The sequence below is a fragment of the Primulina eburnea genome, chromosome 17 (genome assembly GCF_022965805.1).
Source record: "Primulina eburnea isolate SZY01 chromosome 17, ASM2296580v1, whole genome shotgun sequence".
Taxonomy (NCBI): Eukaryota; Viridiplantae; Streptophyta; class Magnoliopsida; order Lamiales; family Gesneriaceae; genus Primulina; species Primulina eburnea.
Genome location: NC_133117.1, coordinates 13,111,557 through 13,128,877, shown reverse-complemented (window position 1 = coordinate 13,128,877; position 17,321 = coordinate 13,111,557).

Below are 17,321 nucleotides of genomic sequence, written 5' to 3'. Positions count from 1 at the left end.
CGGGGTGAATAAGACGTCACTGGCTGTCACCTACCCAACCACTCGGGGCGACTGTACGCCTTATTCCTAGACTTCGGTCCGAGCTGTATCGACGGCTGGCAATAGGAGTAATGGCTACTCCTAAGTTGAGATACACCGAACGTCTAGAAGTCTGACAATGGCTGTCAAGACTTTCCTATCTTAAATGCAATGAATAACAATCTGTAAACAAAGCATAATCATATTCATAACTGAATATCACAATTATCTTACCTGCTTGAATACAATTCTATAATCAAAGCATAATCAGGTAACAATATAAACAATAAACTAGTATGTGATTTTATTGAGAAACTCAAATTAATCTAATTTGAGTTATGCTTCCCGAATATACATGAATTATACCTTTGTCGTCCCGGTCCGACGAAGACGATGACCTGTATTCAACTCTGTCCATCCCGAATCTGAAATGACAATATCGAATACTCTGTATCAATGAATAACTCAAAATACAATCTGTTCTAATCAATACTCAACTCAGTACATATCTGATCAATATCTGAATAAGATACAATTAAATTCCCGTCATCGCTATCACAATACAATCTGAATCATATCGAAATCTGATTAATCTAATTCAACTGATGTTTCGACGGTATAATAATACAATCTGAATAACCCCGTCAGTCTGAACATCACAAATATCATATCGGAACTCGTAATCAATACCATATTATTATTCTTCTAATTTCAGCATATCACTATCTATCAAATTCAATTCAAGAAACACTGAAATTCATCACACAGATATACGGTATTATTTCTTCGATCTGACTTCACATATATACTGAATAATTTATCCAGAATACGTAAACATAATTATTTCTCTATTCTTGAATCAAGAACAATCAAATTCTCGAGTTCCATCTCAATTAATATCTTCTGAAAATCATAACAATTGTATAAACAGTCTCTTCTTCAATCTGTCTTCGATTATACAATGTCTACGGTAATAGAAACACCATATCTGAATCATATTCAATTCTGACAACATCATATTTTCAAAACATCTCAAAACGTAACAATACTTACGTCCTTGTGTAGCTCAAGTCGAGAGGAGCTCGATACTGCGTTCAGATTTAAATTCTGATAGCCGGATCTTGAACAATCAAATTTTTAAGGCAAAATGAAGCTTGAGGAATTTGGAAAATGGAAATCACGTTTCTTTGCTTTGGACGTAGGAATGAAGAAGATTTGTAACCTTTATATATCAATTGCATGACAAGTGTCCCACTCAACTTTCCCTATTTGCACTTTAGTCCCTCAACTTTCCACTATTTGCAATTTGGTCCCTCAATAATTACGAAAGTGCCATCAAATTTAATTCAACTATTCTTCCACTTAATTACCAAATTGCCATCAAATTTAATTCAAGTATTTTTCCACTTATTTACAAAAATGCCATCGATAATATTTTCTTTTCAGGATCTCATAAAATTGATAACATCTCGGGCCTTACAAGAGCACTAGAGCAACGTGGTACAAAAATTACATGGAAAGTGTTCAAGACGGAGTTCTATCTGCGTTTCTTTCCTGTATCCTACCGTAAAGATAAAGGCGCTGAATTTGCAAACTTGAGGCAAGGGCAACTGAATATTGAAGAGTATGTTGCTAAATTTTCGTCTTTACTTCGTTTTGCACCTCACGTTGCAGGGAATGACGAGGCCATGGCGGATCAATTTATCAATGGCTTAAATCCAGACATCTTTACGTTGGTAAACACGGGGAGACCGAATAATTTCGCAGATGCCTTAAATCGGGCCAAAGGAGCGGAAGCCTGGTTGATAAGACAGCGGAGTGCTCCATATGTTGCTCCTGCGCCAAGACCACCACAACCTTCAATGCAATCTCCTCCTCCAAGATTTGATAGTGGCGGTAGTAGCAGTGGCAGAAAGGAACAGCTGAAGGCGAAGGGGAAACCGTTTAAGCGACCTGGGAGCAGTTCGTCCAGCTCCAGCGGATCAAGACAGACTGGTTTTGATCAAAGTTCAAGGACTTCAGGTGTCTACTGCAATTCTTGTGGAGGTAGGCATGCGACTGAACAATGCCAAGGAGTTACAGGCCGATGTAACCTTTGTAGGCAACCGGGGCATTTTGCCAAAGTCTGCCCACAGAGGAGTGTACAGCCAGCCCAGAGTGGACGAGCATCCGGGCCAGTACCTCAGTTTGAGCGGCAGGCATCATCAGTTCACTCTTTTCAGCCTCCACCAGCACCGACTCAACCCAGAGCTCGTGGTAGTCAGACAGTGAGTCAACCTCCGAGGCAACAGGCTCAAGTGTTTGCATTGACAGAAGAGCAAGCACAAGATGCAACAGATGATGTTATAGCAGGTAACTGCTTTCTTTATGGTTATCCTACTTATATCTTGATAGATACAGGTGCATCGCATGCATTCATTTCGGAGCGATTTGCATTGTTGCATTCATTGCCTGTTGAGTCTTTGTTAGAGGTTGTATCTATTAATTCGCCTTTGGGAAGTGGATTGATATCTGTAACTACGGTTAAACATTGCATTCTACAGTTTGAGGGGCATGAGATTGACCTAGATTGTATAGTATTGGGTCTAGCTGATTTTGATTGTATAGTCGGTATTGACATGCTAACGAAGTACAGAGCCACTGTAGATTGTTTCCATAAGATTGTCAGATTCAGACCCGAGATGACAGACGAGTGGAAATTCTACGGGAAGGGTTCCAGATCTCGGATTCCCTTGATTTCGGCTCTTACTATGAACAGATTGTTACAAAGAGGAGCAGATGGTTTCTTTATTTATGCTGTAGATATGCAGAAGTCGAGCCCGGCATTGGCGGATTTGCCAGTAGTACGGGAATTTGCAGATATTTTTCCACATGAGATCCCAGGATTACCTCCGGTGCGAGAGGTAGATTTTAGTATTGATCTTGTACCAGGTACCGTCCCTATTTCGAGAGCTCCATATAGGATGGCACCCATCGAACTAAAAGAATTGAAAGCACAGTTGGAAGATCTTTTGGCCAAGGGATATATCAGACCTAGTGTATCTCCTTGGGGCGCTCCGGTGCTGTTTGTGCGAAAGAAAGACGGTTCGATGCGATTGTGTATAGACTACCGGCAACTGAATAAGGCAACGATCAAGAATAAATATCCATTGCCTAGAATTGACGATCTATTTGATCAGTTGCAGGGATCCTCTGTCTATTCTAAGATTGATTTACGTTCTGGGTATCATCAGCTCAGAGTTCGAGATGTAGATATACCGAAGACAGCATTTCGAACCAGGTATGGACATTACGAATTTATTGTCATGCCTTTTGGTTTAACCAATGCTCCTGCGGTATTTATGGGCTTGATGAATCAAGTGTTTCAGAGGTATTTAGATGATTTTGTGATCGTTTTCATAGATGATATTCTGGTGTATTCTAAGAACAGGAATGAGCATGCAGATCATCTCAGAATTGTGTTGCAGACACTAAGAAATGAGAGATTGTATGCAAAATTGTCAAAGTGTGAGTTTTGGCTGAATCGAGTTGTATTCTTGGGGCATATCATTTCTGGAGATGGTATTTCTGTTGATCCGAGTAAAGTGGAAGCTGTGATCAATTGGCCAAGACCGACTTCGGTACCGGAAATACGCAGTTTCATGGGTCTGGCAGGATACTACCGAAGATTTATTCAAGATTTCTCCAGTATTGCAAAGCCAATAACTCAATTGACACAAAAGAATATGCCATTCGTTTGGTCAGAGGAGTGCGAGTCTAGCTTCCTAGAACTGAAGAAAAGGTTGACCAGTGCTCCAGTACTGACGATACCTTCAGGTACGGGTGATTTCGTTGTATATTGCGATGCTTCTCACAGAGGTTTGGGATGTGTGCTTATGCAGCGAGGCCATGTGATCGCATACGCCTCGAGACAATTGAAGCCACATGAAGTTCGATACCCCATTCACGATCTTGAATTGGCGGCTATCGTATTTGCATTAAAGATCTGGCGTCACTATCTCTACGGCGAGAAATTTGAGATTTACTCTGATCACAAGAGCCTGAAGTACCTCTTTTCTCAATCAGAACTGAACATGAGGCAGCGTAGGTGGCTTGATCTACTAAAAGATTTTGACTGCGAAATCAAATATTATCCAGGAAGGTCAAATGCAGCAGCAGACGCCTTGAGTCGAAAGGTTTGTTCTCTATCCTTATCGACGATAGGTGTTACAAAACTCGTTGAAAATTGCTGTCTCTCTGGATTAGCATTTGATACAGATAGGAGGCCACTACGACTTGCTGCTATTCAAGTTGAGCCAGATTTGATCATGAGGATCAAAGAAGCACAGAGAAGAGATCAGAACGTACAAAGATCGATTCAAATGGTCAGATCAGGGCATATGTCAGAATATCAGGTACATGATCATGTGCTGTACGTGAATAACCTTCTTGTTGTACCAGATGTTGCCGAGTTGAAACAGCAGATTCTGTCAAAGGCACATTGTAGTCGGTTCAGTATTCATCCTGGTGGCAGGAAGATGTACAATGACTTGAAGACACAGTTCTGGTGGAAACAGATGAAGTCAGATATTGCAGAATTCGTGTCTAAGTGTTTGAACTGCCAACAGGTAAAAGCTGAAAGGAAGAAGCCCGGAGGGTTACTTCAGAGTTTAGCCATTCCAGAATGGAAATGGGATCACATTTCCATGGATTTTGTGACGAAGTTACCTCGATCATCCAAGGGTTGCGATGCGATTTGGGTTATTATTGATAGATTGACCAAATCGGCTTGTTTCATTCCGTATAGAATGACGTATAGACAAGATCAAATGGCGGAGATATATATTCGAGAGGTAGTCAGATTGCATGGAGTGCCGAAGTCTATCGTATCAGATCGTGATCCACGATTCACTTCTCACTTTTGGCACAGTTTACAGCAGGCCTTAGGTACGACATTACACCTGAGTACTGCTTATCACCCTCAGACAGACGGACAGTCAGAGCGGACTATCCAGACTTTAGAGGATATGTTGAGAGCCGTTGTGCTAGATTTTGGCATTAGTTGGCAAGATTCCCTACCTCTTTGCGAATTTTCTTACAATAATAGCTATCAGACGAGTATCGAGATGGCACCGTTTGAAGCTTTGTATGGCAAGAAGTGCAGATCTCCGCTATATTGGGATGATATCTCAGAAGTACCAGAACTAGGGCCAGACATGATTCGTGACATGACAGAGAAGGTGAAAGTTATTCAGAAAAGAATGAAGACAGCACAGGATAGACAAGCGAAATACGCCAATGTCAGACGTAGACCGTTGGTATTCGAGAGTATTCTTGAAGATTTCTCCTTTTAGAGGCGTTGTAAGATTTGGCAAACGAGGGAAGCTGTCTCCTAGATACGTCGGTCCTTACGAAATTCTTGAAAAGATTGGCGATCGAGCTTATAGACTTGCTCTTCCTCCTTCTCTATCCGGAATACATGACGTGTTTCATGTATCAATGTTGCGAAGATATATGCCAGATGTTTCTCATGTCATTCAACCTGACGAAGCTGAACTTGATCAAACTTTGAGCATGTGGAACAACCGATACAGATTCTTGATCGGAAAGATAAGCAACTCAGAACGAAGACTATTCCATTAGTGAAAGTCCAATGGAGTCGTCATGGCATCGAAGAAGCGACTTGGGAAACAGAGGCAGATATGAGACAAAAACATCCCGAGTTATTTCAATAATGTAAGTATTTGTTTAGTTTTGATGTGATTACTTTTATACTTGCATTGATAGAATGACATGCGATTTCGAGGACGAAATCATTTCTTAGAGGGGGAGAAATGTAATGCCTAAGATTCTTGTAGATCGTTGAATACGAAACACAAGAATAGACGGGGCAAAACGATGCGATAAAATATGAAAGTTTAGCTGTGCAAGACCGCACCCGCGGTCTGGCAAGCACCGCACCCGCGGTGCAATGGGCAGATAATGAGTGAATTCCCGTAGCCACAACGCACCCGTGGTATTTACATGACCGCACCCGCGGTCATCACTTGTGAAAAATTAAAAGTTCTGCCAAAGCCATGGCGCACCCGCGCTCCTAGTGTGACCGCACCCGCGGTGCTGCGTGTTACGAAAAGACGAAGCCATGTGTTATAAATCATGCAAAATATATATAGAGCTGGCTTCATTTCCTTCTTGCTCAGATGACACAGCCGAGAGAAGGAGAGAAAAGGGAAACTTAAGGAAGAAGGAGAGTTCTTGCTCTTGAATTTAGATATCTCACGATTTAGCCATCCAAATCATAATCCGAGTTAAGAATTGTGTTCCTTGCTTTGAAAGCTACAAAGTGATGTAAGTTTTGTTCAGTTCTATCATGTTTCAAGAATTTCATGTAAGGGAAATGCTATTATGATTGTATTTGGTTATTCTAGTGAAGATTATGAGTTTATAATCGTAAACGGAACGAAGAAATGATATCATATGCAATTCCTATGAATTTCAGTATGTTTGATGAATAGTTGGGGCAGAATTATTGTGTTTTAGATTGATATTGTAATGGTTATGAGTTGAGGATGGTATATGTTGTTATCTGTTGAGATTTGGATTGACCGGTATTAAGAATATACGTCGTTATGCCGTCAAATTGTATCGAGATCACGTAGTGACTTGGATATGTGTTGATTAGATAAGAGATTGATAGATTTTGTATCAACATTTCCATTTCAGATTCGTATTGTCAACCGTGACAGCAACTGTGCGACGAAAGGTATAGTACATGTTTTGTTTGGGGAATCACGACTCAAATGAGCTCACATTTGAGTTTCCCAACCAAAATCACATACTTATTTTATTGTTTATATCTAGATATGATTATGATTGTTTATAGATTTGTTTATAGAACTTGTATACAAATCTTACTATGCTTTGTTTACAGATCATGTGGCATTGCATTAGAATGATTATGCTTGGTTACAGATTTTGTATTCATGCATTAAGATAGGACAGTCTGGAGATCAGGCAGACTTCTAGATGTTCGGCGATATCTCAGCTTAGGGGAAGATCACCGCCCCTTTGTAGACGTGGATACAGATCAGGCCGAAGTCTAGGAATAAGACGTACAGCACCTCGATTGGTAGGGTAGGTGACAGCCAGTGACGTCTTATTCACAACGGGATCCCTAGAGTTCTAGTCGAGTCGCGTCTAGGCATGATTAGACTCGCATTGCATGATTATATAAGAATGACATTCATATTAGCATGTTTCATGTTTTAGATTGTTTTAATGCATGTATACATGTTTATACTGGGATTTGTTCTCACCGGTTTTCCGGCTGTTGTTATGTCTGTATGTGTGCATAACAACAGGTGGGGCAGGATCTGGGTCGAGACAGAGATGATCGTGTTAGCGTGGAGATCACGGGCGTAGCAGATGGACCAGTAGTTGTCTTTTATTATGTACTGTCTTTTAATACTGGTTAGTTGAGGACATACAGAATAAGACATGTATTGTGTTTGTATGTTGAAAATTTAATAAAGAACTTATGCTTGTTTAATTACATTTGATTAAATGTAAAAGCGAAAAATTTGACCCACATTTTAGAATAACGATCCATTTAATCCCAAGAAAAAGAATTAGAGCCCGGGTCCCCACATCCATGGTGACATTCTCCCACTTCCACTCGGGAATAGGCAGAGGCTTGAGCATACCCGCTGGTCTCTGATGTTCCGCTTTCACTAGTTGACATGTCAGACACTCGGATACAAATCGTATGATATCCCTCTTCATCCCTGGCCACCAATATAATAACTGCAAGTCTTTGTACATCTTCGTACTCCCAGGATGAATAGAGTACGACGACATATGGGCCTCAGATAAGATATCCTCTCGAATAGAATCGCTGTTCGGAACCCACATTCTGTCTCGATACCTGACAATACCATATCTAACTGTGTACAAGATACTGCCATTGGCTTCATCTCTCTGTCTCCACTTATCCAATTGCTCATCTGCTAACTGCCCACTGCGTATACGGTCTAAGAGAGAAGACTGGATCGTCAAAGTAGATAAATGAGGAACTCTACCTCGAGGATATGTCTCTAAATCAAACCTCTGCATCTCAAACTGAAGAGGTCTCGAAACCACCAAATGAGCCATCCCTACGACTTTCCTGCTCAACGCGTCTGCAACTACATTAGCTTTGCCAGGATGATAGCTAATGTCACAGTCGTAGTCCTTTACTAGCTCCAACCAACGCCTCTGCCGCATATTCAACTCTTTCTGTGTAAAGAAGTATTTGAGACTTTTGTGGTCGGTGAAAATCTGACACTTCTCTCCATACAAATAATGCCTCCAAATCTTCAATGCAAATACTACGGCTGCCAACTCTAGATCATGGGTAGGATAATTCTTCTCATGAGTCTTCAACTGACGAGAAGCATATGCTATCACCTTCCCATGTTGCATCAATACTGCGCCTAACCCGAGTTTCGAAGCATCGGTGTATAGAACAAAATCCCCGGGTCATGAAGGCATGGCCAATACCGATGCCGAAATAAGAGCTTGCTTCAATGTATCGAAGCTCTTCTGACATTCCTCGCTCCACGCATACTTAACATTCTTCTTCGTCAATGATGTGAGTGGAACTGCGATGGAGGAGAATCCTCGAATAAACTTCCGATAGTATCCTGCTAGTCCAAGGAAACTACGGATCTCTGATGCATTTTGAGGCACAACCCAATCTCTGACTGCTGCAAATTTTGCCGGGTCTACCTCGATCCCACTGCTAGAAATGACGTGGCCTAAGAACGCCACTTTCTCTAACCAGAACTCGCATTTGCTGAACTTCGCGAATAGTTTGTGCTTTTGTAAAGTCTACAGTACTGTGGTCAGATGTCTGCTATGATCCTCTTGATTCTTTGAGTAGATGAAAAAATCATCTATGAATACTATCACGAACTGATCAAGATACAGCTGGAATATGCGATTCATGAGATCCATGAAGATTGCGGGCGCATTCGTCAAACCGAACGGCATCATAAGAAACTCGAAGTGGCCATAACGAGTCCTGAAAGCAGTCTTGAGAACGTCGGCGTCTTTCACTCTCAGCTGATGATAACCAGAACGCAAATCAATCTTGGAGAATACCGAAGCTCCCTCCAATTGATCAAACAAATTCTCTATCCTCGGGAGTGGGTATTTGTTCTTCACTGTAACGTTGTTCAACTCCCGGTAATCAATGCAGAGCCTCATAGAACCATCCTTTTTCTTCACAAACAATACCGGTACGCCCCATGGCCAAAAGCTCGGGCGAATGAACTCTTTGTCAAGAAGTTCCTGAATCTGTTTCTTGAGTTCTGCCATCTCCGACGGTGCTAATCTGTACGGCGCTTTTGAGATCGGTGCCGTACCAGGCATGAGCTCAATAGAAAATTCCACGTCTCGCACAGGTGGTAATCCAGAGACGTCATCAGGAAAAACGTCTAGAAAATCCCGGACAATTGGAACATCGGATGCTGACTGTTTGGGCGTCTCGGGAACGGATACAAGAGTAGCTAAAAATGCTCGGCACCCTCTACGAATGAGCTTCCTAGCCTGGACACAAGATATCATGCGCGGTAAATTAAAATACCTGTCCGGCTCGAATAAGAATTGTTCCATCCCAGGCGGTCGGACGAGAACTGATCTCTGCTGGAAGTCAATCAAAACTCGGTTCCTCAGTAGCCAGTCCATCCCTAGAATGATATCAAATTCTGGCATCGGCAGAACGATCAGATCCGCATACACAAGGTTACCATGAAGTTCAAGGTCTATATCTCGGATCAAATTAGTAGCTGTCATCTCCTCTCCAGAAGGCAATGCTACTGAATGCGCTATGTCGAGCCCAATGTATTTGATCTTGAGAGAATTTGCAAAAGTTTCTGAAATGAACGAATGGGTAGCCCCTGAATCTATCAAGGCTTTCGTAGCTGAACCGGCTATAAATATTCTCCCTGAAAGATGGGAATATTATGCTAAACCCAATAGATTTACAAGAACTATGCTTATAGACATGCAAAGGTCAAAGTTCTTCTAACTTAAATTCTCGTAAATAACACTGATTAGAGCATGCAATACTATCATAGATTCTAAGTTCAAAAATATTAATCCAAAACATTAAACTTGAATTACAACTTAAGGATTTATGATACCTGTCATGAGCATCGTCTCCGGGTTAGTCTCCGCAGCATGGAGAGCAAAAACTCTGCCCTGGGTAGGCAGATTCTTCTGTGGGCAATTCTTCAATATGTGGTCAGTATTACCACATTTGTAACACTTTCCCGAACCATACATACATGGCCCAGCATGACGACGTGAGCACCTGACACAGACTGGATACTCCACTGTCCTTGGGACTGCTCGTCCCTGCTATTGCTGTTGCGGCCGTATGTTCCTGGGTAGACCGTGGAAATGTCTCTTATTCTGAAGCTGTGACTGAGTAGGACGGTGTGGTGCTTGAAATGGTCGTTTCCCAAGGCGATCGCGCTCAATATCATTCTGGTCTTGCTCTGCCGCTAGAGCTCTGGAAACAGCCACATCATAAGTAGTAGGGCCAGCCACCCTAACATCACGGCGTAAGATCGGCCGTAGACCATTCAGAAAATGCCTCAATTTGGCGTCAACATCATTAGTAATCAGGGGTACAAAATGACATCCCCTCTCGAACTTACGGATGAACTCCGTAACTGTCAAGTCCCCCTGCCTCAGGGTCATGAACTCCGTAGTCAATCTAGAACGCACCTCTTCAGTAAAGTATTTGGAGTAGAATACCTCAGTGAAGCGTGCCCAAGTCAAAGTAGTCAAATCCAAAGCCACTGATGCCCCTTCCCACCATAGGCGAGCGTCCCCTCCGAACAGATATGTCGTACATCGAACCATATCTCCATCTTCCAGCCCCATAAATTCGTCAATAACGTCAAGGGACTTAATCCATCCCTCGACAGCCATAGGATCGGACGTCCCTAAGAACTCCTTTGGTCGCATCTTCATAAACTGCTCATAGATAGCCTCCGGTCCCGGCTGTCTGGCTCCCACTGCATTGTTCCCCGCAAACTGTGCGAAGAACTGAGTCATCCCAGCTAGCATCTGGGAATTCATGTCTGGTGGAGGGGGTGGTGGCAAATCTCTCTCCTCGTTCTCCCCTTGTCTCTGATCCCCATCGCCCTCATGACGGCGCTCATCATCACCTCTCGGGCGTCCAACACGGCGTCTAGGAGGCATGCTGTTCCATAATTATAACCCAAACGTAACCAACATGCATAATTCCACTATTTCTTTAAATTTAAATAAATAATCCATAATCGTAATCTTGACCTAAAATCTTTCATGCAACCATGATGTAAAAATATTCTAAGCTTTAAAATAGATGCATAATCGTAAAACTTACAGACCGAAGACGTGACTTCATGAGCTTCTCGAGAGCAGTAGTAGTTCAACCCTTTACAAGATCATAGGCTCTGATACCAACTGTAAAGGCCCGTATTTCGTATTCCTAATTTTGCGGAATTATTAAAAAAAAATTATAAATAAATAATTATCTTGTCTCATTTAATTAAAATAAACATGTAAATAATTTTAACTTTAAAATAACAGCGGAAGCAAATATTGTTTTCAACCAACAATTTAAAAACAATTAAACGTAAACATCAATTTAAAAATAATCCAACGTATTAAAACTGAGTTTGAATAATAAAAGGTGCATAAATTAAATCATGAGGTCCTCGGGTTTACTACTGTTGTCCCAAGATCGTTCACAGGTCTCCGCCCGCAGTCTCGACCTCATCAATACCTACAACAATCAAGTCTAGTGAGTCTAAAGACTCAACATGTATATATCGTGTATAACATGTAAATATATATATTAAAATCCCATGCAACGTAAAAATATGGTATCGTAAAGCGTACGGTGAAAATCGTATCATGAATAATTATAACTACGTGCATATCTGAAAATTATACGTAAAAGCTTTGCTCACTAGAGCTCTGTCATAACATATCATAATTTTCTGGTAGAGATAATGTTTCTAAGCAAGTGGCCCATAACATAGCGTAAGCGCCTGATCAGACTAAACCACAGTATACTGGGCGGTAGAGATCAATCACAGCCCTTGGACTGGATGTCCGTACCCATTCATAATCATAAACCGGTCGTAGGTCACCGGGTGGAGAGGTCCTCGGTTGTTCCTACCGACTTCCAAACCCATAAACATAAGGTGGCCACAAGACATATAGCATATACCTCAAAAATAAACATTTTATATTTTTATCCACGTAATATAATTATAACCTTATTTTTACCGGATGAGTTGGATCGCTCCCAGGCTTGCTGCGACTTAATTCTAATATGTGACACAGGAATTAAATTTTAACTTGAAAAAACTTAACTATAGAACCAAAAACAAGACGATTCGGACCAACAACTTGATTTTTAACCATGGCTTCGTACCAACCCAACTCAACATCAAACCGACGTTTAACCATGAATAAAAATACCACAAACATACTGAAAAATATGCATAATAAGTGTAAAACACGAAAATAGGTGAAAGGAGTCCAAAAACATAAAACGCTCTTTCGAGAGTCATTTTGGCACCTTTCGCCGTAAATTCTCGTACGACCTCTAAACTCGACCAAATCACAAACGGCAAAAACATGACCTTCCTAACTCATTGAGGTACTGTCCAGTCCAAGGCCATGGGCTAAAAGCCAACCAAGAACTCATACCACCCCAAAAACCCAAACCATAGCTGCTGTCAAATTTCAGTAGTGACAGTTTGTATCTTTTGTAGTGAAATTCCTGAATTTTATGACTATGGGCTTGAACCACCACCCAAGGACTCTTACCAACATCCTAAGGCATGGCTTGGACCATGGCTAAGGGCTAAAAGCCAACCATAAACCAAGCCATTACCTAAGACACTGAAACATCTCAACCGAGAACTCAATTTCTGTGTAGTGATATGTATTGAATTGTTTTATTATCTTTTGTCGTTCCAATGGCCATTTCATCGACCATGGCTCGATCTAGACATGATGTAGTGTTGTATGAACTATGGCTATGGGCTAGGAGCCACCCACAATCCAAGCAACACCCAAAAACCGAACTCATACCCACACCGAAATTCAAAATTTAAAACCGATGAGCACCTTACTTAGTTATTTAAAAATCTGGTGGATCCGTGAACCAAATATTGAAAGGATGATTTGATCACGTCCTAGACATGATAAAGAATGATTCTAACCCTGGCTACAGTCCTTAAGACAACCAAGATTCGAAACCCCACCTTAAACACCCAATGACAGAAACTTGAACATAAAACTGTAACTCATGGAAATGATGGAAATGTTGCTGTAACTTCTTTGTTGTGCTTTTATGGACTTGAACCATTGAACCAAAAACATCCTAACACATTCTAATTTATTTCTAAATGCAGCCTTGTGTGCCTGGAAAATGAGACAACCTCCTGAAGCACCAAACCATTCAAAACCGTGAGTCACCAAGTATGAGCCAAAAAAATCTGTGCAAAAACTTTGGTATTGTTGCTGTCAAAATTTCGTTTTTACCTCATGAATCCTCAACATATAATGCTTAAAAATATTTATAGGGCTTGATTGAAGAGCAAAGAAGCAATATATACATGCCTGGAATTTGTTTTGAAGAAAACAAATCAAAACGACGAATACGAGCGGCGGGATCGGAGTTGGTATTCTTTTCTTGTTTCAGCTGCTGTGTTTCGGTACTAAGATGCTGTTTTCTCTGATTATTTTCGAATGGTGAGAGGGTGGGTTTGCTAGACACTGAATAGGAGTGTTATAAGAGGTGTTAAATGGATATTGAATTGCATTTACTTGAGAGTTACAAGTGCAGAATTTGAATGGAGTTTGAATTGTTTTCCTTATTCCTTTGCTAACCGATTCTTGTTCTTATTCTTTTCTGCATGTTTCCGTCCCTTTGATAGCATGACAGATTAAGGAAGAATTAAGGTGTCTTTTGCATTTGAATTTACTTATAATTGATGCATTAAAATTGGGAGATGAATACATACTTGAATGGGGAGTTACTAATCACATTAGAAATGGTTTAAGGCTTGACCGAATTTGTTTCTCATTTGCATGATAGGTTTTTATTTAATCCTTGCATTTTATTTGATTAAAATGTTAAACCTCCATTATATATTTTAAATGCATTAACAAATTAATTTAGTTTAGAATCTTGCTTAGAATTTTGTATGGCATGCTTGACCTCCAAATTTAAATGTTTTTAAATGTTGTGTTTAATTTCTCGAATATATTATACCTAGATTAATTCATCTACAATTGTTTACACCTTTTTCTTAAACTTTAATTAAATATTGAACCTAATAGAATTTATTTACTAACTTGACTCCAATTAATTAAATAAATCCTAAAACATTCTTTTTCTATAAATTAACTTATTCCTTGACTTAATTTAAATTTAGGAATATTTTCTTATTATTAATCTTATCTCAAATCTCTAACTCCGGTCCGACCTCGCGTATTTATCCTGAAAAGATAATACTAACCTCTACCTATAAAATAAATAATCGTGACCTTTAAAATAAATAATCATGATTTAAATCTTCATATTTAAATTAAACAATAGAAATTCTGCATGGCTTATACGTAATCCGATCGGGTTCTACAGGCACAAGCATCTCCGTATTCCATTCACCCAGGAGGTACCAAGATGTACAAAGACTTGCAGATTTTGTATTGGTGGCCAGGCATGAAGCGAGACATCCGCAGATTTGTGTCTGAATGCCTCACTTATTAGCAGGTGAAGACAGAGCAACAGAGGACATCAAGAATACTTAAGCCACTCCCCATCCCAGAGTGGAAATGGGAGAATATTGCCATGGACTTTGTAGTTGGGTTACCGACGTCAGTCTGAAGATTTAATTCTATTTGGGTTATAGTGGATCGATTAACTAAGTCGGCACACTTCTTGCCAGTGAAGACGACTTTCTTCGTGACGCAGTAAGTAGAGCTCTATATCAAGGAGATAGTTCGGTTGCATGGAATCCCAGTTTCTATTGTGTCCGACAGGGACCCAAGGTTTACATCGTCCTTTTGGAAGAGATTACATGCAGCCATGGGAACGAAGTTGCTTTTCAGTACAGCTTTTCACCCACAGACAGATGGCCAATCTGAGCGAGTGATTCAAATTTTGGAGGATTTATTGCGAGCCTGTATGATCGATTTCCAAGGGACTTGGGAATCAAAGATACCTCGAGTGGAGTTTACCTACAACAACAGTTTTCAATCATCTATTGGTATGGCTCCCTACGAGGCATTGTATGGAAGGAAATGCAGATCACCAGTTCATTGGGATGAGGTTGGTGAAAGAGCCGAACTTGGTCCAAAGATAGTTCAGCAGACTGTAGATGTGGTGGTCAAGATTCGAGACAGAATGTAGACCGCCCAGAGTCGTCAAAAGAGCTATGCTGATAAGAGAAGAAGAGAACTTGAGTTTGCCGTAGGTGATCACGTTTTTGTCAAGATAGCACCTATGAAGGGTGTTATGAGATTTGGGAAGAGAGGCAAGCTCAGTCCGAGTTTTATTGGACCTTTCGAGATTCTTGACAGAGTTGGGACACTAGCTTATCGTGTTGTCCTTCCGCCGAATCTGGCCGAGGTACACAATGTGTTCCACGTCTCGATACTAACGAAGTATCTAGCTAACCCTTTGCATGTTCTGAGTTATGAGCCGTTGCAACTTGCTCCTGATCTGTCATATGAGAAAATACCCGTCCAAATCTTAGACAGACAGGAGCGGAGACTTCGGAACAAAGTAACCAAGTTGGTCAAAGTCCGATGGCTAAACCAATCCATGGAAGAAGCCACTTGGGAGTCAGAAGCGGACATGAGGATTCGTTACCCGGAGTTGTTTGGTAAGATTTAATTTCGATGACGAAATTTTTATAACTGGGGTAGGAACTGTAGTGCCCAAATTCTGTACACGTACAACCCATGCATTGATTTAATTATTAAGGCATTTATTTAAGTTTAAATGAGCATTAGCCATGCACGACTTATTAAATGCATTATTTTAAAATTTGTGGGGACCCGGACGCTAATCATAGTCATAATCGTCATTGGGACTAATTAATCAATTATAAAACAGGGTCTAATTTTTTTTTTTTAAAATTTTGCGGAACGTAGTAACAACAGTCTAATATATATAACTCAGTATATAATAAAGTACAAATCCTGTACCGTCTATAAATCTATACAAACTAAGGTTCAACAACTACTATCAAGTGTTCAAACCCTATATACAATCCAAGTCCGTAGTCTCCACTCTATCATGTTCTCTCCTCATCTCCTGGACCCTGAACCTGTCCCACCTGTTGTCAAGTACACATACAAACAAGACAACAGCCGGATAACTCCGGTGAGAATAAATCCTAGTATAAATCAACGAACATGCAGTCATATAATCAATATAAAGCATGAAACAGGTGACAGTAATACAAATCAAAATCAGAAATGTAAACAATATCAATCTGTCGACAATGCTCGTGACTCCACGATTTAGACTAGACTCAATCCTAGCCTAGGGATCTCGGTGTCCAGATGTGGCATTCCTATATCGACAAACAGTAATAGAAAAGACTCCAGTTCTATCCAAGTCGATATAACCAAACATCTAGTGTCCAGACGCATCCGTCATAGACTATGGTCTATCGCCATATCTTGTGACATCGTGCAATGTACCCGTGGTTACCTGCCACTATCAGGTACTTCTGTCACAAGATTACTCGTCTAATGCATGCTCCTATAACTCCATAGAACAAGCATTTAAATCAAATTATTAAATACAATGATAAACAAATAGTAAGTATGTGATTTAGGGAAACTCAAGTACATCCTACTTGAGTCGATGTCCCAATACACATTGACTTATACCTTTCGTTGCAGTTTGGGTCTGGAAGTCCAAATTCTGTCAATCCCTCAATCTGACAATGGCAATACCAATAATCTCATATAAGTATACCTTTCAAATTACCAACAATCGGATTAATCTGGATTTAATTCAAAATCAACGGCACAACGGTACAATCTCAGTATTCCCGTCAATACCAAATCAACAGACATCAATTACAAATCATAACTCATATCCATTATAATCTGTAACTCAATCACAATTCAAATCTGTCTGGTATACATCAATATACCCTAACAATTCATAACAATTTCATAATCAGTCCATTTCTCAATCTGACTTCGATTCTACGATGTCTAGCATATCAAGAACATCATATATGAAT